The sequence below is a fragment of the Mandrillus leucophaeus genome, unplaced genomic scaffold (genome assembly GCF_000951045.1).
Source record: "Mandrillus leucophaeus isolate KB7577 unplaced genomic scaffold, Mleu.le_1.0 Scaffold235, whole genome shotgun sequence".
NCBI lineage: Eukaryota > Metazoa > Chordata > Mammalia > Primates > Cercopithecidae > Mandrillus > Mandrillus leucophaeus.
In genome coordinates, this window is record NW_012102421.1 from 1,563,308 (window position 1) to 1,590,519 (window position 27,212).

Sequence of the window (27,212 nt, forward strand, 5' to 3'; positions counted from 1 at the left end):
TGTTCTTTTTTTTCTAAGTAGTTTACATAGTATAACAGTTGCTGTAACATCTTTTCTGTCTGCTAGTTCTATCATCTCTGTCATGTCTTATTCTATTTCCAGTGACTGATTTTTCTCCTAATCACATATTTTAGCTTTTTAGACTATCTAGTAATTTTGGATTGGGTGTTGAACATTGTCTGACTGTATGGACTTTGTTATCTTCATATGTATTTCTGATTCTCTCTCTTTCTCTCTCTTTTTTTTTGTGTGTGTGTGTGTTTAAGTTACTTGCTGTGATAATTAATTTTATGTGTCAACTTGACTAGGTTAAGGAGTGTTAAGATAGCTGGCAAAACAATATTTTTGGTTGTGCCTGTGAGGATGTCTTTGGAAGAGATCAGTGTTTGAAAGAGTAGACCAAGCAAAGAAGATCTGCCCTCACCAGTGTGGGCAGGCATCACCCAATCCATTGAGGGCCCACATAGAGGAAAAAGGTGGAGAAAGGACAAATTTACTGTCACTTTTGGAGCTGGAATATCCATCTTCTGCCCTCAGACATCAGAACTCCAGGTTTCCTTGTCATCAGATTCTAGGACTTACACTAGCAGCCTCATAGTTTCTTAGGCCTTCAAACTCAGATTGAGAGTTAAACTACTGGCTTTTCTTTTTCTCCAGTTTGCAGATGGTATATCATGGAACTTCTCAGCTTCTATAACTGCATGAGCCAATTCCCATAATAAATCCTCTCTTCTACATCTGTATCTATCTATCTATCTATCTAGCTAGCTAGCTAGCTAGCTATCCTATTGCTTTTGTTTCTGTGGAGAACCCTGATAAATATGCTCTATCAACTTTATCCTTCCAGAACATGTTTTAAGCTTTGTTAGAACCTCTAGAGAAGTATTCACTCTAGTAATTACTCAGCCCCATTTCTAAGGCATAACCCCTCTGGGGTCCCAGATGGTCACTAAGGATTCTCAACTCTAGCCGTTGGGAGGTTGAACATCTTTTTGTCCTTTGTGAACTCTGGAAGTTGTTTGTTTAACTCACCATATGCTACTTGTTCTTTATACAGTTTTATACATGCATGACCTAATAATCAGCAAGACTCAAAGGGAATTCTACACTAACTATTGAAAACTTTTTCTTAATGACTCCCTCCTTGTGCAGTCTGTCTTACAACTTACAGCTATCTCTGCCTCCATTAAATTTTAACTTCATGTCCTAATCCCAGGGGGCTCTGGGTTCTGTTTAGGTTTCCACCCTTGTACTCACAGGCTAGAAACTGACTCCAGGGAGAAATACAAGGGGATTATAGGGCTCATCTCTTTTGTTTCCCTTTTCTCAGGGATTCTAGTTCTATGCTGCCTGTTGTTCAATATCTAAAAACAATTACTTTATATATTTGTCAAACATTTTAATTACTATAATGGGAATTTAAGTCCAGTCCCATGATGCTTTTTTATGATGGCAAGCAGCAGATGTCCAACCACTAAAATTTGGGGTTGTTTGTTAAAAAGCATTAGTACATCAATAATTGACTAATACATATAATTTCTATGTGCCAGGCTTGTCACTAAGGATATCAAAATGATCAAGAAGTAGTACCTGCCTCAAGCAACTCAGAGGGTCAGGCATACATGATAAAGCAATGTGTTCAGTGCAGTAATAATGCTACACATAGGATTTTATATAAAGGTTTTTAACTTGACTTTAAGTACTATTGTACACTTTTAGTATGAAACTCTAAGCTCAGTCTTAAGGTATTAATAAGGGTGATTTTAGGTCAAGTGTAATATAGGGAATAGATGTTCTATGAAGAAAAGACAGCATGGGAAAAGGTTAAAAAAAAAAAAAAAGAAACAGAAGGTTGTGGTTAGGAGACTACAGGAAGTTGGACATTTGTGAAACATAAAGTGGGAAATAGAAAGTGAGACTCAAAGAGGCTGGAAATAAGGCAAATATCAAACCATGCAGGGTCTTGCCAGCCACATTAATGTGTTCAGCATTATCCAAAGGTATGGAAAGCCACTTATGTGTTTTAGGAAATGGACCCATGTATAGACAATATATAGTGTGGATTAGGGAAGAGGTTACAAGACTAAAGGCAAGGCTACTTCAGTGGTTGAAGAAAGACACTCACGGTTCTGAACAGGGGTTATGATGCTGCTAATGAAGAGGAAAAGGCAGATTTGATAAATAATAATTCCTCCTCATTTGTGAGTGTTTATTACATTCCAGATTCTAAGCATTTTGAATAATATTAACTCATTCATAACCCTCAGACTACCCCGTAAAATAGATACTATTGCTATCACAATTTAATGATTAGGAGCTGAGCATGGCATGATTAAATAACCTAGGTCACACCGCCAATAAGTGGGAAAACTGAGACTTAATCCCAGACAACCTGACTGCAGAATTTATATTCTTAATAAGTATATTGTACATGGACTGGGTGCGGTGGCTTATGACTGTAATCCTCATTAGGTTGGAAGTTTGAGACCAACCTGACCAACATGGCGAAACCCCGTCTCTACTAAAAACACAAAAATTAGCCAGGTGTGGTGGCATGCGCCTGTAATCCCAGCTACTCAGGAGGCTGCGGCAGGAGAATCACTTGAACCTGGGAGGCAGAGGTTGCAGTGAGCTGAGATCATACCACTGCACTCTAGCTCGGGCAACAGAGCGAGACTCCATCTCAAAAAAAAAAAAAAAAAGTATATTGTACTATTTCAGGGAAATTACTTAGAATATAATTTCCTACTCATTTATCTGACTTTCCTTCTTAACTGGAAATTCCCAGAAGACAAAGACTATATGTCTAGATCTTTGAAATATCCCCAGGACAGAAAACAACAAATTGGACAGACAAAAGGCCTGCTATCCCAGAGAGTCAACAAATAAAGAAATAAATAAAAAGACTATTTCAGAGAGTGCTATGAGCAAATAAGATAAAGTAAAATCAGATAAGGAGATTCTTCGAAGAGGGTATCAGAGAAGTTCTCTCTGACAAAGACTTAATATTGAGAAAGAGGTAATATTGAGCTTAAGCCATGTAAGTGTCTGGGATTGCCTTGGTCTAGGAATAGAAAGAAGGCCTATGTTTCAGAAACCATGAGGGAGAAAGAAAGTGGTATGTGATAATATCAGAGAGAAATATAAAGCCAGATCCATTGCTAGAGCAAGTCTTGTAAGAAATTTGCATTTTATTTCAAGTGCAATGAAAAGTGAATGGAGGGTTTTAAGAGGGTTGCGGGAGAACGATAAGATCTGATTTACATTTGAAAGCAGACATTAGAAAGTAGAAGGGAAGGAAGTGAAAATTAGAGAAAGGAAGCTTAGAATTTAAGGTAAGAGATGGACAATTCTGTAAGAATGCAATCTAAGAAATGGCTATGTTTGGGGATCACTGGAGTTTAGGAGAAGAAATTTGAGGTTAGGATATTAGTTTAGATGCTTAAATCTTTGAGAATAATAATTGCTGCTGATGAAGTGACATGCTTATGTCATCCAGAAAAAGGAAAAAAAAATCTAGATAAAAACTTAATAATGGGAAAAATTTGGCATAGACTTATGATCTTAATGAGAAGAAGAAAAAGAAGGAGGAGAAAGAAATAGTGGTCAAACCCATGAAGCACTAGTGTGCAGTGAGTAGAATGACAGACTCTAATGAGTATCAGGAGGATAAAGTTTGGTTTCAGTTAAAGTAATAAAATAAGACGTTTGAGAAAATGGTGACTATAGGTAGGCAGGTGACAAGAAAACACATGTGCCACAGTCGACAATATAGGATTACCACAGAAAGGATGAACAACTTACATAAGAAATAGCCTCTACATTTGCCCACTCCAGATCTGGTCCCAGCTTTCATTTATAACTTCCAGAGTCACCATGATTTGGATGGAACCCACTGGCAGTTATGGATAGGGAAAATATTCCCAGCTCATTTATGAAAATATAGTAGAAGCTTGGTGTAAGTGTGTGAAGATGGCTAGGAGATAAGGGTAAGATAAAGCATCTTGATTAACTCGAAGTAAACCATGCTAATGTAGTCCAGAGATTGAGTGGTAGAAGGTGAGAGACAGAGAAAGATACACAGGCAGACAAAGAAAGAATGAAATTTTTAGAGAAGGATGCTGAAACTTGCAAGAAAAGAAGAGGCCAGGCAGAGAAGCAAGCATAAGATGTTAGTTTTGATGTACTAAGATAGCATAATACAACTGGACTTCAGTGAAATAACTGAATGCATTTCCTTGTCCATTAATTTTGGTAATCTGATCCAAAAGCATATGGGTTTGTGAAAAGATAATAGACAACAGAACCAAAAGAATTCGGGTAATTTTCTTTTTTAAAAATATCATCTAACCTCTATACGTATGAGAAGTACATGCTCCTACTAGGGAATAAAACATTCAGCAAACATCGTTTAGCAACTATGAGCAGGTTTCTCATATGGTTACTAAAATGAATTATATTTAATCTTCAATCTGTATGTTCATTCTGTGTATCTCTTAACACTGGCCTTAGGGACTCCACACATCTGCTAGAAATCACATACACTCCATGAGAATCAGAATTAAAAATTATAGCTGCTTCATCCAGTAAGATAATAGGGAATCTCAGTTGTTACAGTCTTGTAGGAAAATTTTCCCCAGTAATGTTTTAATCACATTCCCTGGGAAGTGTGTTGGGTGCTATTGTTTTAACGAATGTGTTGAATTGTTACTTCACAATGGAGAGCATACTGCAATATTTTGGAGGTGGCATAGTCTCGTAGGCCCCTCGGAGCGGTATTAACCCTGAACTCCCAGCTAGACATCCATCAGCTGACTCTCCTGGAGCTGTCAGAATTTCCCAACATGCCTCTTTGCTCCAATCAAACCACCCTGCTTATCATTCTCTGTATATGACTTGATAATTTTAGTACATCTTGCTCTGAATCATAGCATGTCAGACCTGAAAAGGCTCTTAGAGATTTAGACCAGGCCTCCTCAATTTACATCTGAGGAAACACATTTCAGTAGTCCTTCAAAATCTATCTCAAAACTCACTTCCCATAGATTGCTTTCCCTGCTAAGTTGTAGCAGCTCTACACCAGTCTTTTTCTTTTCTTTTTCTTTTTTCTTTTCTTTTTTTTTTTTTTTAACTTCTTTAGCTATTATAATTTGTTTGTCCAGGAAGAAAGTCCTGGATAAGTCAATGTGCCTCCCTTTCCTTTGCTATGAAAAGAGGGCTATATTTTATGTTCTCCAAGATCATCTATATTTTATATATAGTATATTATATATTATATATGTAGTATACTATATTTTGATTCTATAAAACTCTTTAAAGTCTCTTATTTTTTATAGTTGTTCTGGGTCATATATGCAGGCCGTCCTTGCTTTGCATGCTACTATGTTAACTGAAACTGGTGTGTACTGGTACCTATTTCTCACTTTGCAACATTCCATGGGTCCGAGGTCACATGTCAGTTATCACAAAACTGTGCAAAGTAAAGAATCAGTGCCAGCATGCATTTGTTTCAGTTAACACTGCACAGTGCAAAGCGAGAACTGCCTGTATTTTTCTACTTCTTAGTAGTAAACACGGGGTGGAGATTTTTTTTTTTTTTCCTTTTGGAGCTCATTGTCCAGTTTTCTTTGAAGAACTGGCCTTTCCTTAGTAGATTAAACTGTAATTCAAGGACATTATCCTTCCCTGGTAAAGGGGGAGCATGTGACCGGAACCAGGCCAGTCAGACATTCTCCCTGGTATTTACGACTTGAGTCACAACAAACAAAAACTGAAAGAACTGGAGGAGATCCACCTGATAGTATTGTCCTGAAGAGACCATTTGCTAGTTCCTATTTAATAGTTCCTGTTAGAAATGGTCCAGCTCTTGTACTTTCTAAGGTCTGATTCTTTAGTTTTTCTTTCAATTCTGAGAATTATCTTATATCTTTGTACTAAATTCTCTTTTTACTTAAATTATGCAGAATTAATTTCTGCAGTAAGTGACAGAAACACCTTCACTGATGTAGTGTTTCTGGTTTTGTTTATCCAGCACCTTTTTTCCTCCTACAAACTTCACAAACCAGTAACATTCACTGATTGCCCCTCCAATTTCTGAGTACCTATGGTTTCTTACTGTTTTGTAGTCAGACTCTCACCCCATTTAAACTCCACCTTTGAAAGTTACTTATTGCTAAATATAAAAGCTTTTTTTGTTTTGGGTTGTTCTTTTTTTTTTTTTTTTTTTTTTTTGAGGATTGGGTTTTTTTTTTTTTTTTTTTTTTTTTTTTTTTTTTTTTTTTTTTTTTTTTTTTTTGGCAATTTCTTAACCTTTTAGACATTTCCTTGTAGCATTTGATAGTGTGGAAACTCGCACCCTGCTTTGTTCTCTGTTATGACAATTTGGCCTCATTTCTCTAACAATTCTTTCCTTCTTTGTACAAGTCCTTCTTCTTCCTTTCATTTCCCAAATATTGACCTTTCAGTCCCTATATTCATGCTCCTGTCCCTAGCCCTCTATGTTCTACTATGGCCTATGTTTTTCAGCCTGGGTCATTCTTCTCCCAAGCCCAGAGTGTAGGAAAGTCTGCTGAAAGTGAAGGCAGAGGTTACACAGGGTAAATCTTCTTAGCTTATCAGGTTTACCTGATGCTTGGGAAGGATAAAACATTTTGTTTAAATTAATGGAATATTAGGATGAATTTTTGAGATGTGGACTTTTTTTTCAGTGTGTTATTAATACCTGAAAGGTATCCATAAACTTCCTACCATCTACCCTCCTCAGTCAGGCACAGGCAGAATAGGCTGGCAGTCTACTGAGCCATGAGGCACAATCTAGAAACAACTTTCAAGAAGCGCCACTCAGAACGACTGTACTTACTCTTACGACAGAATACAAAGTGATGAAGAGTATGGGCTCTGAGATCAGGCAGGTATGGTTTTATGCTCCAACACTCATGTACTTATGTGAACGTGGGCAAATTATTTAACCTTTCTAAGTCTACTCATCTATGAAATGGGGCAATGATATCTACTTTATAGGGTTGATGCAAGAATTAAATGAGATAATGCATGTAAAGTGAAATCTATTTAATGAAAGCTAATTGTTGCAGAGAATTACTATCTATATAAATTATCACCAAACTTTTATGTGTAACCTATGCATCTTCTCAAGTTCCAGTCCTTAACTACAATAACCTTTAGATGTCTTGCTTAGTCCTTAAATTTCATGATCAAAACTGAGGTTACAATTTCCTCCTTAAAAAAAGTATTGACTTCAGACTTCTCTATTTTTACCAATGACACCACCATTTTGTCTAGAATGAAGGTGTAAACATCGAATTTTTCATGTAGATCACTACCAATCTCTCGACTAGACTAAAACTCAGAATCTTGCTTCTTCAATGTTTCACTTGAATCTCTTTTTAAATTTTTTTGTTATAATTGATAAACCTACATTGACACATCATTATCACCCAAAGTCCCTTAGTTTACATTAAGGTTCATTCTTAGTGTTGTGTATTCTATAGGTTTTAATAAATATATAATGACATATATTCACCACAGTACCATAAAGAAGTTTCCACTGCCCTCAAAAATCCTCTGTGCTGCACCTATTCATCCCTTCGCCCATTGATCTTTTTATAGTCTCCATAGTTTTGCCTTTTACAGAATGTCAGATAGTTGGTGTAATCTTTTCAGATTCACTTCTTTCACTCAGTAACATGCATTTAAGGTTTTTCAATGTCTTTTCATGGCTTGATTGCTCATTTTTTTTTAGCATTGAATAATATCTCATTTTCTGAATATACCAGAGTTTATGTACACATTCACCTACTGAAGTTCATCTTGGTTGCTTCCTAGTCTTAGCAATTATGAATAGTGCTGCTATAAACATCCATGAGCAGGCTTTTATGTGAACATAAGTTTTCGACTAATGGGTAAATAGCAAAGAGTGTGACTGTTGGATCTAGTGGTAAGAGTATATTTAGTTTTGTAAGAAACTGCCAAACTGTCTTCAAAAGTGACTCTACCATTTTACATTCCCACCAGCAATGAATGAGAGTTCCTGTTGCTCTGCATACTCTCCAGCATTTGATGTTGTCAGTGTTTTGGAGTTTGATTATTAGCATAGATGTGAAGTGATATCTCATTGTTGATTTAATTTGCAATTCCTTGATGACGTATGCTGTCGAGAATCTTTTCATATGCATACTTTCCATTTGTATATTTTCTTTGGTGACTTGTCTGTTCAGGTCTGTTGCCTATTTTTTATTCGGTTCTTTGTTTTCTCATTGTTGAAGTTTAAGAGTTCCTTCTATATTTAGAATAACAGTTCTCTATTAGATATGTCTTTTGCAAATGTTTTCCCAGTCTGAGGCTTGTCTTCTCGTTCACTTGACAGGGTCTTTTATACAGCAGAAATTTTTAATTGCAACAAAGTTGACTTAATCAATTATTTCTTTCATGGATCATGTCTTTGGTATGGTAGCCAAAAAGTCATATCCATCGTCATTTAGATTTTCTCCTTTTTTTTTTTTTTGGAAACAGTCTCACTCTGTCGCCCAGGCTGAAGTACAGTGGCATTATCTCGGCTCACTGCAAGCTCTGCCTCCCAGGTTCATGCCATTCATCTGCCTCAGCCTCCCGAGTAGCTGGGACTACAGGCTCCCGCCACTACTCTGTTTGTATTTTTAATAGAGATGGGGTTTTACCGTGATAGCCAGGATGGTCTCGATCTCCTGACCTCATGATCCATCTGCCTTGGCCTCCCGACGTGCTGGGATTACAGGCGTGAGCCACTGCACCCTGCCTCTCCTATGTTATTTTCTAAGAGTTTTATATTTTCACATTTTATGTTTAGGTTTATGGTCCATTTTGAGGTTTTTTTGGTGTGTGAAAGGTATAAGATCTGTGTGTCTAGGTTCATGCTTTTGCATGTGGATATTGAGTTTTTCCAGCACAATTTGTTGAAAAGGCTATCTTTTCTCTATTGTATTGCCTTCGCTCCTTTGTCAAATATCAGTTGACTATATTTATAATCCCTTTCTTTTTATCCCCACACTCGCTGTTTCAAGTCCGCTATTAACTATATTAAAATAATTTCCTACATGATTTCTCCCTAAACTACTCTTCACTTTCATGATGACTCTGGCCAGATTAATCTTCCTAAAGCACACTACCATGCATCTACCAATGGCTCCACATTGAGGATAAGCCTTTGAAGTTATAAAATCCTAAAACCATAGCTTATAAAGCTGGAAGTAACTGAAATTATCAGTCTAACTTGTCTCTAATGCATCATCACCAGCTTCAATATGTCGAAGAGGCAGTGTCAATCCTTATATTATTCCCAGTGACAGAGACTTCTCTATCTCCAAAGGAAGCCCATTTCATTTTTTAACAACTCCAATTGTTCATGGTTCTTCTAATATCAAACTAAATATTTGTCTTCATCTACTTTTTTCCATTAGTTCAAGTTCTTTCTGCCATAACTTATAGAATGAGATCAGTACATCTCAGGGAGACTTAGAGCACAGGCTCTGAAGCCAGACAACAAGTATTCAAACATCAACTCCATCACTTACTAGCTATGACATTCTGAAAAATTAACTTAACCAGTAATAACAGAAATTATATCATGGAGTTGTAAACTTTAAATGAGTTAATACTTGTAACGGGGCTTATGACACCTCTTGGCATATATAATCCTTCAATATATAATTAGCTATTATGGTTATTTTATCATATAATGGTTCTTTCAAATATTTGGAGGTAATAATGCCTCTTTTTGATTTTTCTTCTTCAAGCTTACTACATCCAGCTTCTTCATCATACATGAACATTAATTCTAGGATCAAAAAGACTTGGGTTTGAATATCAGTTTTGCTTCTTCCTGGATGTATAAACTTGGGCATGATACCTAACCCACCGAAACTTTATTGTCGTATGTCAAAAGCAAGAGCTATTGTACCAGGCTGAATAATAGATCCCAAAAGATAGCCAGGTCCTAATCTCTGGGACCTGTATTACTTTATATGGCAAAAAAAAAAAAAAAAATGCAATTAAATTAAGGATGCTGAGATGGGGAAATCATGTGGATTATCAAGGTGGGGCCTAACTGTAATCACAAGTGTCCTTATAAGAGGAAAGCAGAGGGAGATTTCATTACAGAAGAGAAGAAGGCAGCATGACATTGGAAGCAGAGGTTGGACAGATACAGTCACAAAACAAGGAATTCTGATACCCACAAAAAGCTGAAAGAAGCAATGAATAGATTATCCCCTGGAGCCTCTGGAAGGAGGCTATTGATATTTTCATATTAGCCTTGTAGACTAATTTTAGACTTCTGGCCTCCAGAACTCACTGGGAATAAATTTCTTATGCTTTAAGCCAGCAAGTTCATCATATTTGTTACAGAAAGAATAGGAAGTTAGTATAATTACATTTATCAAACTGAATTTTTGAGAGTCTCAAATGAGAAAAAGAAAGATGTATAAAGTCCCTACAACAGTTCCTTATATAAAGTAAGTTGACTCTGTCCAGATACTTCAAAAGATGACTCAGACCACAGAGAGGTAAACGGATTTAAAGAGGTTAAAGACATGTGTAGGTGGCAAATTACACGCTTATTGCATATTCCCTATAAGAAATGAAAGTGACAGCAGGCTGGTGAGAAGTGGGAAGGTTTCAAATATTTTTAGAATGTAGAGAAAACGTGGTCACATCACAGATTAGACGTGGAAGAGTATAGGTGAAGGAAATTTAAAAGTCGAGATTGACTTCCAGTTTCCTTGCACTGAACAATCTAACCATCTACTCTTGCTCTTCCCTTTGGGGACCTATGATTCACATTTGCTGGAGGTGCAGTTGTTAGGCTGCGGCAGTGGAACAAAATAACTGGCCCACTTTTCCACTGGCTTAATATTAAACATTTCCCAGATACCATCACAATCTGCAAATAATCAGAACTGTTTTAAGCTTGATTATTTTTTAAATTCAACATTTATTTCCTTGACATAAATACTTATGGTATGTGCAACTTTGTTCTCTAACTTCAGAACGGACTAAAGTCTGGCACAGTAAGAGTAATCTCAGGACCTTCCAAAGTACTGCGCTCCATAGGGCCAGTGTCTGGAAAAGAATAGTTAGAAATCAAAGACCTGTTTCAGGAAACAAGGTACACCGTCCAGAAACATTGGCAACAGTGTTACTGTTCTTCCTTCCCCTCAGTAATTTGATCAAGAGATGCGTGGGTCCAGTGGGTCTCCATTTAGTATGTGGGGTGTCCAAAAAAATAAGAAATTGAAAGAAAAAAGCCATAGATCAGTTGCGTTTGGGTGCACAACTTATGTGATAGATATTGGATATCGAATTCTTTTTCTTTATATACAATCAATTACACTGGCCAATTTTTTTTTCTAACCTGAAATCTGTGCATACCTGCACATTGTAGTTTTCCAGAAGACTCATTATAATCATCACTGAATATTTAGTGAGAACCTACTGGGCACAGAGAACTGCACTAGGCATGTGATCAAGAGAGAGCCTATTTCTAGCCAAGTCCTTTTGTTTCCATCCTGTTCTAGGAGTAATAACATACCTAAGGAAAGAGGAATTCTACACATAATCAAACTTATTATCTCATTTGATCATTATTTTGATTGCTACTTATGATTTATAATAGAGGTCATTATTTTATTACATACTTTCTGTATATAATTAAGTTACTTTAAATGAAGACTTTCATTCAGCTCAAGTTAGTAAGAATAATGTATTTCTGATTTTCTCATCATCAACTGAAAAGAAATTGAGCCACAAAAAAGATATTATACAATTGAAAAGTTCTTTTTTTCAAAAATTTAGCGTGCATTGTATATATAAATGGGAAGATTGATGGCATTTAATATGAGATAAATTTCATTGTTTCAAAAAATTGTCAGAAGTATATCAAGGAAACTAAGTTCCTAGTATTCCATGTGGGGCTTGAATTCTCTGATCATATTACAAGTTTCAAGTTTTAAGATCATTTTATTATAGTTGCATGTATAGTTTGTGAGACAAAAGGGCCAAACTGATAAAAGAAAAAAGAAAAATCAGTAGCTTTCAAAACAGAATTTCATATTTTTCATTGTTAGTGAGGTGGTTTATATGTCAGGCAAACTTTGATCTTAAAATATCTTTCAGAGGCATGATTTCCTTCAGAGACAATTTTCTGTCTTGATATCCTCATAAGTGAAACAAGAATAAATATTTTGTTCCATAAAATATTCCTCCTGTGACTATTCGTATCTCTCAAACTTTTTTTTTTTTGGGGGGGTGTGTGTGTGTGTGTGTGAGAGAGAGAGAGAGAGAGAGAGAGAAGGAAGTTGTAGCCAATTTCTTGGGAGATGTTTTTAGCTTTTCAGAAGGCTTCTCTCTCCTTTAAACAGGAATCATTTTCTAACATCCTAAAAATTGGGGAGGGGAATATTCCTATAGCGCATCATCTTAATTTAATATTCAATGTCCACAGCAAATTTCTTCTTAATTTCTGTCCCTTTATCTGTCTTCTCTAATCTTTCCCTTCCTCTCTTCCTGTGCTTCCTCTCCTTCTTTCTCCTTAAGAGGGTATTGCGTCATGCGTACAGTGACAGAATGTCAGCAGTTGCTCACTGTTCCTTGACAGTCTGACCTGACAAGTGGAGGTGCCTCACCCTTCTGGCTGGGCCATTTACCATTAAAGTCATTTGGGTACATTCTGTGCATCTCTCAGATAACAGGTCTTCATTATTGCACCAGACTCTTCTTGGAAACCAAGCCAGAATTAGTCAAAAGCACACTCTCTGATCACAAAGAAAAGTAATCGGGACTATGTTTGGGCTATATTTAAACTGAATTTAAGATGAGAAGGTCTGAATGTGTTTCCCTCTCTGATAGGAGAGCTAATTTACTTTCCCACTGACTCCTATTTTTGTTAGCAGAATTTTTGAATTAGTTTTGTCCTAATTAATTCAGTCATCAATGTAAATTTGGATATTTTTGCATTCTTAGTTCTTCCTCAACTCTTTTGCAGTGTTTATGAACACATCATGACTAACGGAGGCAAATGATCAAGTTTGGTAGAGTCACCCTGATTTATTCACCACAGGGAGTCCAGCTCGTCTTCCCATTACTGAGAATTCCACTGCCAAACTAGAATTCTGCCCCCATTTAGGACAAAACTTTTTTTCATTTCTTTAAAGAATTCATTGCCTACAATTATCCCAAAAGAGATGCAGTCAACATCAATACTTTCATAAAGGATCTATTTTAAGAATAGGTCCACTACATAAAGGATAAGCTCATGATTTCTTTTTATAGGTTGTACAGGCTAAACTGACAGGAATTTCCATTTTATGTAGCATTTAAACGTAGGATGACTTTCCTCATAGAAAGTCCCTAACTTGCGAGAAATAAAACTAAAATCATAAACTCCCTTCAGCTGACTGAATAGACCCTCTCTTGGCCAAGGGGACTCCAGAGAAATCTTAAAAACTGAATTTCCAGCCATGATTGTCCGGAGATTGGACATACCTCAATATAAACCCTCCCCAGCTGATCACCATTAGGCTTTCCTTCCTAAGAGTTCCACAGAAATCAGCCCTTTTAAAAGACTTGCTCCCCCACTGATATCAACCAACCGCCTGCTGCTGCCCCTCCCTTTTGTGGTTTTGGCATAACAAATGGCCAGCATTTCTTCCTGACAAGGGGCGACCAACCACGAGGTGGTTCTGACCAGTCTACAGAGGCTGTGTACAGAGGCCCTTCATGTCCTCAGCTTCTTTTTTTTTTTTTTTTTCCTGATGTATTGGGGACTAATTGTAATGCATTTAGTTGTTAAGTCCACCCCAAAGAGACCATGGGACACGTGTTGCATGCCTATTAGCCTGTTACGCATACCTGTGCCTCCCCTTTGTGAATATTCATAGCTTCTCCTGCAAGTTGTTGAATATATATATTTGGCCATCCCATTCAACATGAATCCCTGTTTTATTCTTCCTGCCCTTTAAGTACCTTTTTCTGGCTCCTGACTGGAGGCTACACTTCTCCAGCCTGTTAGAATGGCTGCCTACAGGCATTTATGAGAAATAAAGCTCTCCTTTCCAAATTTATGAACCTGTGATTCTTCAGTTGACACTTGTGAATTTAAGACTTAGTAATAACCTGAGAATATGACTAAGCCTTAGCCAACACAACTTTGCTTGCTCTTCACCTTCCTCTCACCCTCACCATCCACTCCACCTTTGCTGGGTAATAAACTGGGCTTTGTTTAACAAGTTCGAGTGCTGGACCCTAAGTGCTACCTTATCTTATGCGAACACATACAGAAAACTCATTACTGGCCTGGATTTACCCTCCCAACTTCTGAGTCCTCACTCCACCTATAAGAGCTTCCTTGGAATTTCTACTCCTCTGATTGGAAAATAGATAGAGATTATTTCTCAGTTTTCAAGTTAAAATTCACTCACTAGAGAAATAAATACCTTATTCTGTGCCCAGAAGAAAATCATCTACAAGCAGTATCTGACTGGCTAATAGTTTGTATACATGGTCAAACTTTATTTCTCAGTCAAATGTTTGGAACTGCCCATATAAGCCATATAATAAGTGATGGTTGGTTTCCCACAAAAAGTTCTATTCTATTCGTGAAGCACTGGAATGCTATATTAATAGTACCATTTATTCTACATCTTGGCACAATGCATCACATAGTTTCCATGGGAAAACACACTCATACATACCTGGAACACATTTTCTTTTCTTTTCACAGTAGAACATGACTAGAAAAGGGAAGCACCTTTAGGGTACTAGTAAACCAGATGTTTATTGGCTCCTTAAATTACTCTTTCAATCAATCAACTCTTCGTGTATTCAAAATAAAGAACTGAGGATAGAAATCCCCTGGGGACAGAGACGCCAGACTCAATCTCTATGTTAATCTATTGGATTGACCACAGCAGATAAGGGATAGATTATAGGCTGTACAGCCAGAAAGAGCAAACTTTAGACCTGGGTTCTACTACTTGGTGGCTATTATTCTCTTCAAATCTCAATTTTCTTATAGGCAAATTGGGAGTAGTAATCTACTGCTTTAGGCTTTGGGGGATTATTTGAGATGGTATATGAGAAGTACTTAGCACTGTTCTTTGCACATTTTTCCATTACTGAGCTCTGACCTGACAGTGGAGGGGCCTCACCTAGAGAATGGTGGTTGTGGTTACAGAAACCATCTTTTGTTAACCACCTCACTGTGATTTTCCCTCCCTCATCCCCACTCACTCAGTACCCAGGAGTGGACCTCAATGATGTCTGTAATACTTGAACCTGCTGACTTAACCATAGTTAGTCTGGACTGGACATTGACTCAAGCGGGACTAAGTAGATTTGCTTTCCCAAATTTTGGGTTGTGACTCAAGAGCCTTACACTGGAAGCTGGGAGCTATTTCATTTTAGTGACAGCAATCAAGAGACAAGATTCAGAAACTTACAATTCAGGTTCCAAAGAGCCCCTGGCTCCTATTGCACTCAAAGCTGATTAATCTCTTCTTTAGATTCCATGAGATATATAGATCTTTCCAGCAGATCTGCTTACCACCTGTTTTCTTAGTTAAACTATCTGCAGTTGGTTTCTGAAGCTTGCAAAAAGTGTTTTAAAATATAATTAGTAGTAGTCATTGTAACAGTAAGAATGATAGAAGTAGTAGTAATATTGGTGGTATAATCCAAACTCTGGTTTCTCACTCAAAGTGTTACACAATCTGGCTTCCACATTACATTACATTTCATCTTTGTGTTTAATTTACATCCTTGATGATAGGGTTCAGATTTTACTCTCAAATATATGAATCCATAGAATCTATATGATACTGCACAGAGAAATCACTCATTAAAATATTTGTTGAATAAATGAAGTTGTGAAGGAAATACAATTAGGTTAGACATGTAAGAATCTAAAGTATGTATTGAAAAACAATGAGGCTTCTATAAAGTACTTTAAAGCAAAGTATTTTAATAGACATGGTAAAATTCTGTACATCTCTTGATGCTGCTGAGTTGAAGAATATATCAGGACTTATTAATAAATAAATTATCTTTCTCTAAGCTAAACAATAGTTTATAGAGATTGAAAGAACAGAAACAGATAGCCAAATGTTTTAAAATTCTAATGAGAAAAAAAAGAAAGAACCCCTAAAAGTAGATCATTAATATAAAGAGTGTCTTCATAAAAGCAGATATTTCTCTACTTGCCAAAACACTGTCACTCCCTTCAACCTACATAACACTTGCTGTTGTAATGGACATATATCACAGTGACTTCTGAAGGTAGTTTTTTTGCCTGAGGATTTGAGGTAAGTGACTGTTGAGTGCAGGTTTTGTAAACCGTATGGAACTGGGTGGCTTTTGGAACTTGCAGGTTTATCTAGGAGGTACTGAATACTTGATGGAGGATTCTCTCAATGCTAGTTCCTGAAAAAGGCAAAAGATTATAAAAATGGGAAGTTGGAAAAACACCTGTAGAAACAATTTTTAAAACCTCTTTGCCAAAGAAATAGAAGCTCATGAGGCTATTTGGATATAAATACTCAGGTGACTCTACTGTCCTCCTGGACTTTCTACATGGGATTATGCTGACAGAATCTTAAGTTGGACTTGCTTCTGCACCATTGTTTGAAAGGATAGAGGATTCTTTTGTGGAGAGATGAGAGGAGAACAAAAATGTGTTTTAATTTATTTTTTGTGATAAATATCACTGAATCAAAATGTAATGCTCTCTCTATATATTTTAGTTTGATACTCATAATGCAAGAAGCAGTCATTTAATAAGAGATTGAAATGAGCACTTTCTAACAATGAAGTCATTATTTTAATGAAACCTGATCAACTTTCCTGAATAATTTGGGATTTTTTTAAACAACATATTTCAAGGCAGAAAAAAAGGAAAAGACCATACGTTTGGCAGAAATGAAAAATGGTTACTATGGCAGCTTGATTTGGACATGGAAAACCTGTTTCAAGCTATTCATAAACCCAACTCTTGCAAACTATTTATTATGTACAATAAATTATATGAAACATGTAATGAAAAAATAAGAGTGATTTGTTTTAGAACTCAGAGAGTTAATGAAAACTATTTGAGGAGGAAGGACTGGGTAAAATGTGGATTCTGGTGTTCTCTGCTGAACTAGCTTAATGAATTTTTATCCATTCCAAGAGGACGCCCTCCCACCACCCCCCTGCCTCACACCCACTCTTCATTGGTTCAATACAAATGTCACATTCTTTAAAGAAGAAAGAAACTTGGAATTTGCCCTAACCAATATATGTGCCATTTTCAGAATTCAAATATAATTCATTTAGCCTCTGTTTTTCATGCCCGAGTGGACATCTCTTGTTACACACCCAAGGCGAAACTTAGAGATAGCAATGGAGGTAGGGATGGATGCATTGCCAACCCTCATATTCCGAGCTATTTATTCTCTATGAGTGCTTAAAAAGGACAGTAGGAATGTGTTTTTAAGTGGGGCATGTGTGTTCCTGTGAGTCCAGAGAAGTTGGCAATTCTGTGTCAAAAACTTGTATTTTTGCATATGCATGGCAAAAGTAAAGACTTGATTTCTGATTTTGAAGACATATAATCTAATTGGCAACACAAAATTTATGTTCACTATACAAGAATCAGTAGAAGCAATATGTAATCAGGTATTCTATAACTTTATTTGGATAATAAATGCCATGGAAACTTTATAATGGGGCAAACAAATTTGGATAGAAATATGGGTAAGTGACGTGTTGCTGTATTTATTTAAAAACCTGAAGGCTTGTGCTTTGTAGAATGGAAACAATTTGGAAAAGAAGTGAAGAATCGGGAGACAGAGAGGTATTTAAGGCAGGGGCCTGGTGGGCAGGACAGTGTGTGCTAATCAAAGCAGTGCTCAGTATGTGTTAAAAGTATGATCCTATAAAAGGCAGTAAATAATTCAACCTGTGTGCAAAAATCTATTCAAAAAAATGTGGTGGCAACAGAATGAAAGTAAAATCCTATAGTACAGTTACTGAATCTGTGAAGTAGTCAAAATAAACTCTTTCTTTATAAGCAAGATTAAACAGAGCTCTATCCCTGGAGCCAGACTGCCTGGGTTGAAATCCCAGCTCTGCATTTACAAACTATGCCATTCTCAGTGTCTCCATTTCTTCACATGTCTAAAGGGTATGGATAATGCCTTATTTATGTAATAGTGTTATGATGGGGACTAAATGAGTTAAAAATTGTAAAGCACTTAGAATAGTACCTAGCACAAACTAAGCATTTTATCAGTAGTTATTAAAAGAAAATAAAACAATTAGATTGCTTGCCTAATTTTTAAATACTCTAAAATAGCTGTCATCAGAAAATTTTAGAATGAACTTTCTTATCACATGCCGTCTTTTATTCTAATTTTAGATTTAAAAATTTTTAATGTCTCTATTGAGGTATAACTGACATAAAATGAGCTGTACATATTTAATGTGCAAAATGTAAAGAATTTTGACATATAAACAGCTGTGAAACCATAACCACAGTCAATATAGTAAATATATCCAACACTCCAGAAAGTTTTCTCCTGCCCAGTGTAATCCCCATGTTCATCTCTGTTCCCTATATCCCTGTCCCCTACATATGATTTTCTCCTGTGTTTTTTTCTGTCCCTGGGTGACCATTTATCTGCTTTACTTGTTACACGTTGGTTTGCATTTTCTACAATTTTACACTAATGAAATTACATAATATGTATTCTTGGTAGGGGTGGTGCTTGACTTCTCTAATGCAGCATAATTAGGTTGAGATTAATCTGTGTTTTTTTTTTTTTTTGCATGCTTATCCTTTTTAATTGCTGAGTGGTATTCCTCAGCAATACTACTTGTATAGATACACTACAATTTGTATTTCCACTTACCCGTTGATGGACATATGGGTTGTTTCCAGTTTGGGACTATTACGAATACAACTACTATGAACTTTTATATATAAGTTATATATGGCCACATGCTATAATTTTTCTTGGGTAAATACATAGAGGCAGAACAGCTGGGTCATATATTAATATATTTAACTTTTAAAGAAACTACTAAACTTATCCAATGTGGTTGTAGCGTTTTACGTTCCTATCAGCCATGTTCCATTCCTTTATATGCTCAAGAACACTCGGTAAATCACTGTTTTAATTTTAGACATTCTATAAGGTGTTTCGAAATATATCATTTTGGTGTTAAGTTGCATTACCCAAATGATTTAAAATGTTGAGCAGAGCATGTGATTATTTGCCATTTATATCTTCTTCAGTGAAGTATGTGTTTAAATCTTTCACAATATTTACTGGGTTGTTTACTTTCTTATTATTCAGTTTATATTTCTCCCAGTCTGTATCATATTTCACTTTCTTGTCTCTCAATTAACAGTTTTAAATTTTGACTAAGTCCAATTTATCAATTTTTTTCTTTCATGGGTTATGCATTTAATATACCTAAGGAATCTTTACCTAAACCAAAAGATGATTTTCTCCTGTCTTTTTTCTAGAACTTTTATAGTCTTGATGTATTAGGGTTCTCTAGAGGGACAGAATAGGACATATATATATTTAACTAATAGGATATATATATATATATATATATGAGTTTATTAAGTATTAAGTCACACGAACACAAGGTCCCACAATAGGCTGTCTGCAAGCTGAGGAGTAAGGCAAGCCGGTCTGAGTCCCAAAATTGAAGAATTTGGAGATTGATGTTCGAGGGCAGGAAGCACACAGCACAGGCATAAGATGTAGTCTGGGAGGCTAGGCCAGTCTCCTCGTTTCACATTTTTCTGCCTGCTTTTTGTATTCTAGCTGTGCTGGCATCTGATCAGATGGTGCCCACCCAGAATGAGGGTGGGTCTGCCTTTCCCAGCCCACTGACTCAAATGTTAATCTCCTTTGGCAATACCCCCACAGACACACACAGGATCAATACTTTGCATCCTTCAATCCAATCAAGTTGACAGTATTAACTATCACACTTGGGTTCCATATGGGCTATTTAAGTCTATAGCCCAATTTTTAGTTAATTTTCCCATAGTGTGGCATATGAATTGAAGTTTATTTTTTGACATGTGGATATTCAATTATTTTAGTTCTATTTGTTGAAAGGTCTATCTTTTCTCCATTGAATTACCTTTGTCCCTCTGTCAAAAATTGATTAACCATGTAAATGTGGTTCTGTTTCTAAATGCTCTATTTTGTTCCATTGATATATTTGTCTATCATTACACCAATACCACACTTCTTGATATTTGTAATAATGTCTTCAACTTTATAATGTCTTGAGATCAGGTAGTGTACGTTCTTCAACTTCATTCTTCTCCAAAGTTTGTCGGGCTTTTCTAGTTTCATTGCATTTTCTTTTTTTATTTATTTTTTATTTTTTTTATTATACTTTAAGTTCTAGGGTACATGTGCATAACGTGCAGGTTTGTTGCATATGTATACCTGTGCCATGTTGGTGTGCTGCACCCATCAACTCGTCAGCACCCATCAACTCGTCATTTACATCAGGTATAACTCCCAGTGCAATCCCTCCCCCCTCCCCCCCCCCATGATAGGCCCCTGTGTGTGATGTTTCCCTTCCTGAGTCCAAGTGATCTCATTGTTCAGTTCCCACCTATGAGTGAGAACATGCGGTGTTTGGTTTTCTGTTCTTGCAATAGTTTGCTCAAAATGATGGTTTCCAGCTACATACATGTCCCTACAAAGGACACGAAATCATCCTTTTTTATGGCTGCATAGTATTCCATGATGTATATGTGCCACATTTTCTTAATCCAGTCTGTCATTGATGGACATTTGGGTTGGTTCCAAGTCTTTGCTATTGTGAATAGTGTTGCAATAAACATACGTGTGCATGTGTCTTTATAGCAGCATGATTTATAATCCTTTGGGTATATATTCATATGAATTTTAGAACCAGGTTCTTAATTTCAATATTAAAAAATTATTCTTAAATTCTTATTAGGATTATATTGTATATCTAGATACAGAATGAAGATAATTAACATCTTAGCAAAATCAAGTATTTCTATCTATGAATCTATATTTCCCAATTTATTTATGTCTTCTTTAGCAATATTTTCTAGGTTTTAATATCATTTACATCTTTTTGTATATATATCTTCATATTTCATTGTATGCTTTGTGACATAGATTTTGAATTTAATTTTAATTGCTTGATGTTAATATATAAAACACACTGATTTTGTGTACTGATCCTGTATCCTGCAACCTTTCTAATTAATTCATGTTTCCATGGGATTTCCTATGTAAACAACCATTTCATATGTGAATAAGAAGTGTTTTATTGCTTCCTGTCCAATCTGGATGTCTTTTTCCTTTTTTTGTCTTATTTTACTATCTAAAGCCATCAGTACAATTTTAAATATAAGTAATTATAGTACATAGTCTTTCCTTGTCCCTGATCTTATGGGAAAAGCATTCAGTCCTTCGTTATTAAAAATGATTATGATGTTAGATGTAGATTTTCCACAAAAGGAATTTAACAGTTTGAATAAGTTTTCATCTATTCTTAGTTTGCTGAGTTTTTTTATTATTATTACAAATGGATATTGAATCTGCCCAAAGCTTTTTTTGGTCTATTGAGATAATTATATGATTTTTTCATTTTTAGTCTGCTAATATAATGAGTTCTATTCATTGATTTTCAAATTTTAAACCAAACTTGCATGCCTGACATAAATCCCATGTGATCATGATGTATTTCCTTTTTCTATATTCTTGGATTAAATTTGTTAAAATTTGCAATAATAGAAACTGCACCTGTTTGTTAGGTATATTGATCTGTAGTTTTGTTTTGTTTTTTTTTTCTCTTTCTATTTGGTGTTGGTACTGGAATAATGCTGGCTTTACAAAATGGGTTCCCTTCTCCTCTGTATTTTAGAAGAGTTTTGTTAAATTGATATTATTTCTTCTATCAATGACCCAATAAAACCATCTGGGCTTGTAGTTTTCTTTGTGGGAAGATTTTTAAATGCACAACAATTCCTTAAATATATATAGGACTATGTAGGTTACCTGTTTCTTACAGTAAACTTTCATTGTTACTTTGAATAAGTTTGTCTATTTTATCTAACTTTTCAGGTTTATTAAGAGTAAGCTTTCCTAATTTTCCTTTGTGATCCTCATATTATCTGTGGAATTTGTAGTGTTGTCATTTCTTTCATTCATGATATTAGTAATTTGTATCATCTGTGTTTTTTCTGATCATCTAGTTAGGGGTCTATCCATTTTAGTGATCTGCTCAAGCAACTAGCTTTTCGTTTATTGATTTTTTTTCTATTAAAATGTTTTAAATTGATTTCTACTCTGATAATCACCACTTTTCTTTATTCAATTTACTTTGTTTTAATGCTTTTCTTCTACTTTCTTTAACTGAGGCTACTGATTTGAACCTTTTTATTATTTCTAATTATGTGTTTTAGGATATAAATTTTATTCTAAATATAAGTTTTACTACATCCCACAAATTGACATACTGTGTTTTCATGTTTATTGATTTCAAAATGCTTTCTGATTTCCATTTTGATTTCATATTTGATCCATGAGTTATGTAGTATTGTGTTAGTTTCAACTATTTGAAGATTTTGCAGAGATCGTTTCATTATTTACTTTTATTTACATTGTAATCAGGAAATATACTTTGCATGCTTTTAATCCTTTTAAGTTTTTTAGCACTTGTTTTATTGCCTTGCAAATGACTTATCTTGGTAAATACCCTGTGTGCAATGGGGGGAAAGTATATTCTGCTGTCTTGTGGTAGGGTGTTGCTATGGTTTGAAAACTTAATCCCCAAATTCATATGTTGATTGGAGGTAGAGCCTGTGGAAGGTAATTAGGATAGATAAGATCATCAGGGTGGGGGCCTCCATGATGGGACTGGTGACTTTCTAAGAGAAAGAGACATTTGATCTGACATACACATATGCTCTTGCCCGCTCACCAAGTGATGCTTTCTACCACGTTATGATGCAACAAGAAGTCTCTCAAAAGAGGCCAGTGCCATGCTTTTGAACTTCCTAGTCTCCAGAACCATGAGCTAAGTAAACTTTTTATTTCTTTATAAATTTTTCAGTATGGTAGTCTGTTATAGCAACAAAAACAAACTAAGACAGTTGTATAATAAACATCACCTAGATCTAGATTGTTGGTATGTTTTTCAAATCTTCTGTATCTTCACTTATTTTCTGCTTACTTGTTCTATCAATTACTGAGAGCAGTATGAAAATCTCTACCTATAATTACGTGTTTATCTGTTTCTCCTTGAAATTCTATAGATTTTGTGTTATGTATAGCTGTTATTAGATATATAAAATTTAGGATCATTATATCCTCTTCATGATTTCACACTTATTATGAAATATCTCCTTTATCCATGGTAATAATCTTTGCTCTAAGATCTACTTCGTCTGATATTTATATGGTCACTCCACACTTCTTTTGATTGATGCTAGCATGATATGCATAACTTTTTTCCAATTTGCTTGTGTCTTTATATTGAAAGTGTATTTCTTATAGGCATAAACAAGACCTTATGTTTTTATCCAATCTAATAATAATCTTTGTCTTGTAATTGGAGCATTTAGACCAATCATCTTTAATGTAATCATCTATTTAAAGTTGCACGTTAACTCCATCCTTTCCACCTCAACTCCATCCTTTCCACCTCAGCCCAGGTACTCCCAGTGCCCCTTTCTGCTTGATTTTGTCTTTAGCTCTCATCAACATCTGACATAATTATTCTGTTCCACTCTCTGGGACTCTTTGCCATTTCTTGAACACAAGTTTTTCCCTCCTTTTGTATGTACTATTTCCTCTGCTTGAAAGATTCTTCTGCCAAATATCCATGGTTTGCTTGTTTTGGTCTTTCTTCAAATGTCACCTTTCCCATGGGATCTTCATTGATTATTATATTAAAAATTAAATATTCACTGGATGTAAAACATTATCCATATTATGTATGGACTTCAAAATACCTAAGTTTTATGTTTCCCTCTAGCACTCTATTTTGTGGAGGCAGAACATTTCTTAGGATTCAAGAAGTAACTATAGCAGCTGGGTGTGGTGGCTCACTCTTGTAACTCTAGCACTCTGGGAGACCAAGGTGGGAGAATCCCTTCAGTCAAGGAGTTTGAAACCAGCCTAGGCAATAGAGTGAGACCTCATCTCACTTTAAAAATTGGCAGAGTATGGTGGTACGTGCCTGTAGTCTCATTCACTTGGGAGGCCGATGTGGGAGGATCACTTGAGCCCAGAAGGTCAAGGCTGCACGTCCTCAACACTGATTGTGCCATTATACTCTAGTATTGTGACAGAGCAAGACCCTGTCAAAAAGAAGAAGAAGAAGGAGAAGAAGAAGTAGAAGAAGCAGAAGGAGAAGGAGAAGGAGAAGAGGAAGAGGAGGAGGAGGAGGAGGAAGAAAGAAGAAGAAGAAGAAGAAGAAGAAGGAGGAGGAGGAGGAGGAGGAGGAGAAGAAACCGTATACCTAAAGATTTGAAGTTGATATCACAAAGTCTATATGGAATAAAACTGAGAGCTCTTGGTACCCCTTGTCCCCCAAAAACTTCCTTAATCTTATTTGGCATACAATCCTATCAGCTGCACTGCCCAACTTTCAGTCCCACAGCAAAGTAGAAAATGCAATGTAGTCAGAAAATATGTTTTTATAAGTCAGCACCCTGACAGGGGACAGGGACTAACATATGTTTATTTTGCACTATGCATGAGACCCATCATTTAATCCTTATTATATTTCTGTTAAGTGGGTTATGGTGATCATTTTACAGATGAAGAGATTGAAATTAGAGAGTAATTGATCCCAAAATCAAAAGCTGGAATTTGAATGCAACTTCCTCTTCCTCCCAAGACTACCTTTTTGCACTCACACTGTGCTGCTTCACTGTCAGCTGAAGTGACAACTGACGGTCCACCAGTAAGGGAAGAATATAACCTAGAGACAAATATTCAGAGACTGATAGGATCCCAGACCATGCTGCATACCACAGTGTTGAGAACATCATCTCTCGATAGCACACACAGTCATTAATGTTCATAATGATAAAACCAAGTCATCAAAAAAGATTAATTACATTCCATCCACTCTGTTTAAGAAGGCAGGGAAGTGTGAAATCCATTTTAGAAAGATTTCCATCAAAAATGATTAAAATTTTCAGCTATCCAGAATGATTCATTCCCTCGGGTTTCCACATAGCCAAATATGTAAATGAAAAAGCACAAATATTGCCCATTTCCCACAAAACAAAACAAATAAGCAAACCACACAGAAAAAGATACAGAAAGGACTCAACCAAACTGAAGACTGGATATTCCTACAGTGCATACTAGGATATATACTTAAGCTGATAAGCATTCATTTTTTATAGCCTCTATCTGTTCTCACTGGTCAGGTGTCCATTTGAATGATTGGTGCCCCGGTCAGAAAGATTTAATTATTTTGATTATTTATTCTGCTGTACAATATTTTAGGGATGGGTAAATATATTCCCCATAGTTCTGAGCACACAGTTGGAATGATTAAGACTGCTTCACTTGCAGACTTTCAAAATCCCAACTTTGCTTCAAATATGAAAGAGAGGTTATTTTGGCACTATAGAAGTGAAGCTGAACACTACTTTATTTGAATTTTAGTTATAAAAACAAGAGAGAAATGTATTCATCTCAGTGTAGTGCCTGGCGTGTGGTAAATATTCAATAAATGTTGGTTAAAAGAATCTTTTCTGTCCATCAGTAGAGTTAAAAAATTGTGTTAAATCATGATGCATCTAGGCAATGAAATGACATATTCTTATTTCAAATAATGATCTGACAAATGCTGACATGGTTTTTTTTTTTCACCTCTTTATCTTTATCTCCTAGAAGAATTCTTGGCATCTAATAAGCACTCAATAAATATTGATTGAAAGAATAAATGAATAAATGAAATATAAAATTAATGAACAAGTGGTAAAACTGTTTATTGATATAATTATATTGTAATATACTTTTGAGGGGATATGCATGTAACTGAATCAAGAAATGTCTAAAATGTTACACAGCACTTTGTTATTGGTAGTTATTCTGGTAAATGTAGGGGACTTATGAGAGATTCTCATGTGTCACTTTATTTATATAATATTTAAATGTTCACAACACACATATATTACTTTTATAATTAACAAAGTTTATGCCATAACTATCACAAAAAATGTCTTACTACATCAGATAATCTGGAAGTTAGGTGTTCATTATAGAAGTAGAAAAATAAGATGATATTAGCTTCCCACAATGTAGAACATTGTACAAAATGAATGTGGATGGAGCCAGAAACAATCTCTCAGTATTAAAAAGCCTTAACTCAGCAGTGGGTAAAGAGGTGTGAAAAATTAACTGAAAAAGAAGCCATACAAAATATGGTTTCCTTTCCACAGAGAGGAGGATGGATGGAGAGTAACTGATTAATGGATATGGGGTTTCCTTTTGGGGTTATGAAAATGTTTTGGAACTAGATAAAGGTGGTAGTTGCCCAACATTATGAATGCCACTTAATTGTTCCCTTTAAAATGGTTAAATATATACATTTATATATTATAAATATAAATTTTTATGTTCATCTGGTAAATTATATATGTGTGTATGTATGTATATACATGTGTGTGTGTATGTGTATATTTCCTCATATATATATATGATGAAAATAAAACAAAGATAAATAAAGGCCCTAAAAGACATCCAGGCTGAGGATGGGGATACTCTTAACTGGGATAATTAGCAAAATAAAGAAGGGGCAAAGCCTGATTGTAATCATCAGATTCAGTTCTTAGCTAAATAAATTCTAGCATCTATGCTAACAGCAGATACCTTTCAATTGATATTCCCTCTTAGAGCAAGGTAACAAAGGAAAAAGCGTCAAATTCTAATACCAGCTAGATAGAGCACATGCTGCCATGCCAGGCAATGAGCTCCTCACCAGTAGACACCATATGTTCTCCATCTTTGTATCCTCAGCTCTCAGGGATGGTGCCTGACGTCATGGATAATTGATGTTGAATGAATAATAGTTTAACAATGGATCGATGCTGGAATGAAATGGCCCTTAGATCTAAGAATGGCTTCCTTTCTCTCAGGGCCTTC